The following is a 3,911-nucleotide window of genomic DNA, read 5'->3' on the forward strand; positions in this document are numbered from 1 at the left end:
CATAAGTAATCTCTCACAATCACATGCCCAAATTCTCTCAATTGGACCTTTATCATAGAATCTTTTACCGTGTTTACGTTTTTACTCAATAAATTGTAAGTGATGTATTCATATTTTATAACGACTAATGTTTCTTGCACAACTCTTATACAATTTTTGTACAACTCTTAACTACTTTTTTTAATGATCAACCATTGGATTTGTTTTTCTACATGTGTGACATAAATATTCAATGGTTGATCTTAAAAAAAGGTTGTTAACTGCATAAATGTTGGTTGCAATTAATTTTATCTCAAGTTCTTTAAACTATCTAAACATAATTTCAAAAAACAAATTTTATCAGTATTCTCAATTTTGAATATAATAAAGAATAATAAAATATAATACAAAAAAAATCACACACCCAAACAAACAAAAGTCCTTTAATTTTTAATTCCCCAATCTTGATCGAACTGGTAATGCCATGCCCCCAATATTACCATTATTATCATTGTTAGAACAACTTCTTAAAGCTGAATAGTGCTGGTAGACGCCAATCAGGATAGCTTTGATGCTTAAGTTAATATTGTGGTTGAGAAAGAAAACCGGATGCGCTAAGTCGGTTTTTAAGTTTAGAGTCCATAGTCATTTTCACCTAGTTCGGATTTACCTTTTATAGAGGTTCCAATATAAACGTTTTCATGCCTCCATTTTTACGTGTGAGTACCCCCATGATGGCTTAAGTTTTACTGTCAATTATCCTTTAAATTAGGAACGTGTCCCATGTTGTGGATTTGTGTACAGTTATTATCATTGAGACGCATTTCATTAGTTTGGGAATGGATTCATGCTACGCGGGTAGAATAGGATGGGACTTTGGATGAATTTTGGGCTCATGGGCCTAGTCAATGTCTCCTACAAACTACAAACTACCAAATACAAAATACTTTTATTCATAGGAGATTTGAGATAGATAAGTACGATAATCCAATAAATCATTACAATCAAATGTCTAAAATTAAATCCCATAATATACTCTTAACATATATATTGTCACATTGTGAATGTGTTGCCGTATTATTTAATTGTTTTAAATAAAGTAGCACCATGTATACAATTAGATACAATAAAATTTAAACTGTGAGATTGGTTTCTCTCCATTTCACTATCTAAAGCTTACACTAAATTTGTAAGCGGTTTAATTGGAAGATATACTTGGCAGTAAATTTATTGCAAAATGTAAAATTATATAATAAATACACGTACAAATATACGTTCCTAATCTAAATACTAATATGGAAACCGATTAATAGATTAATACATTCTTAAAGAGAAATGACAAGGATTAGAGGGACATCAACTGGATGGCCCAAAAAGGGACGCTGAAAATTCAAAAGATTGCCTATGTATGGCCAGTTATTAAAGCCTAACTGACACAAGAAGTAAATATTACAGGGACATGAGTTGCATAGCCCAAAAATTAATGCAAATATCAATGAAGCCAAGGAATCATCTCAAGGGACAGCTATCTATAAAAAGGGTCACAAAGGGGAGAGCCTGAATAATCAGATAGAGAGAGAAGCATAGACAAACATGAGTAATTTTAAACGTCATACCTATGTCCCTCTTGTGTCCCTCTAAAAATGATGTGGCTTTTAAAATCACCATATGATCAAAATTCAATTTTGATCAATCACAAGCTCAATAGTGATTTTAAAAGCCACCTCATTTTTAGAAGGACACAAGAGGGACATAGGTATGACATGTAGCATTACTCAACAAACATGGTAGTAACCGGTAGGAAATTGTTATGGGTGGCCTTTGTGCTTCTACTGGCTTGCCCATCAGATGATGCCAGAGTGATCAAACAATACGGGTAGGAGAATGTAAAACGGGGTCTGTTCGAGGGAGTGAATTTTGGGAAGCTGCCCAGAGGTCCAACCAATCCTCCATCTAGGCCTAGCCGCAAAACCCATAGCCCTCCTCTTGCACGAAGGGGCTGAGAATCTAAAACAGGATCCGTTCTATCCCAACTGGACTTGTTCCTCCGACACATTTCCACATAAATGTTTTTTTGATTTTACTAGGAAATATATTGTCAGTGATGTATTCACAACAATCAACTTCTCTTTATCGCTTCACGAATAATGGAAAATAATTTATGGTGCGTTTGGGTATTGAATTTTGAGAATTAGAATTCAATTCTAATTCTATTTACAAATATCGAGGTAAGAAATTGTGTTTGGATGTTGAATTTTGAGATTGAAAAATATTATATTTTAATGGTAAGAAATGATTGATAGTTTAAAAAGTTGTGTATAATAATTGGTATTTTGAAAAGTTGTGTGAAATAATAATTTAAATAATAATAATTTATTATTTATTGATTATTTAATTAAAAAAAATAAATAATTTTTTTTTAAAAAAATAATTGAAATCAAAATTAAAAATTAAAAAAAAAAAAAAAGAAAAAAAGAACCAAGGGTGGCTGCCGGTTGGCAGCCACCCCTTTGGGGGTGGCCCGGCCACCCCCAGGCAATGGGGGTGTCCGCGCGCCACCCCCAGAGGAGGTTGGGGGTGGCCGCGCGGCCACCCCCAGTGGTCGGGGGAGGCCGCGCGGCCACCCCCAAGGGTCGGGGGTGGCCGTGCGGCCACCCCCAGTACTCAGGGGAGGCCGCGCGGCCTCCCCCAAGGGTCAGGGGTGGCCGCGCGGCCACCCCCAGTACTCGGGGGAGGCCGCGCGGCCTCCCCCAAGGGTCAGGGGTGGCCGCGCGGCCACCCCCAGTACTCGGGGGAGGCCGCGCGGCTACCCCCAAGCGTCCCTTGGGGGTGGCCGCGCGGCCACCCCCAGTACTCAGGGGAGGCCGCGCGGCCTTCCCCAAGGGTCAGGGGTGGCCGCGCGGCCACCCCCAGTACTCGGGGGAGGCCGCGCGGCCTCCCCCAAGTGTCGGGGGTGGCCGCGCGGCCACCCCCAGTAGTCGGGGGAGGCCGCACGGCCTCCCCCAAGGGGGTGGCTGCCAGCCGGCAGCCACCTCTTTGTCTTTTTTTTTTTTAATTTCTTTTTTTTTTTAATTTAAATTATTAATATTAATTTCTTTTATTTTATATTGATTTAAATTATTAATATTAATATTTTGTTAGTCAACTTTTTCTGCGCTGGGTCCCACCAGGAATATCAAAATTCGGGTCAAAATCCGGGTTTTTGGGCGGGTGGGTGGGTTTTAGAAAAAACCCGGATTGAATAATTATTGTATTCTGTTCCCAAACAGTTCATTATATATTCAAAATACAACTTTTCGCCATGTACTACTGTATTTCTTTTAAGACAGGCGATTTTTTTCTTGCCACCACTACTAATAATTCAAGTTCCGCCATGAATATAGAGAAATGCTATAATTCTTAAATTTTTCTTTCAAAATTTGGGCTTCAAATGATGTGTCACAATTCCATGAGATGATGACACATCATTTAAGGACCAAATTTTGAAAGAAAAACAAAAAAAAAAATAAAAATTAGAAAGCCTAGCATTTCTCACTAATAAAATAAGGCCCTAACAAGAATTTTTTCACATCCTCCTTGTACCCATTCCCCACACATCCTGAGGTGAAGGGTTGTCCTTTATTGCACTAATTAAGCTGCTTAAATTGTGAGTATTCTTCAAAGTTATTTTTATTGGAACAAATTATTTCAATATTACGTACATTGAATTTCTTCCTTAATGCTCGTCCCTCTTTCTTTTGATAAACTCAAAATTGCTACAATTTCATTCTAATTCTTTACTATGATTCTGTACACGTATTCAAAAGGAAAAATGCTACAAATCATTCTATTGTTTATTCGTCATAAGAAATGATTGTAGTACAACTTTCATATAATTTTAACAAATTTTTTTTTTTTAATGATCAACTATTAATAGATCTGTTTTCTTATAT

The sequence above is a fragment of the Alnus glutinosa genome, chromosome 7, assembly GCF_958979055.1.
Source record: "Alnus glutinosa chromosome 7, dhAlnGlut1.1, whole genome shotgun sequence".
In the NCBI taxonomy this organism is placed as follows: Eukaryota; Viridiplantae; Streptophyta; class Magnoliopsida; order Fagales; family Betulaceae; genus Alnus; species Alnus glutinosa.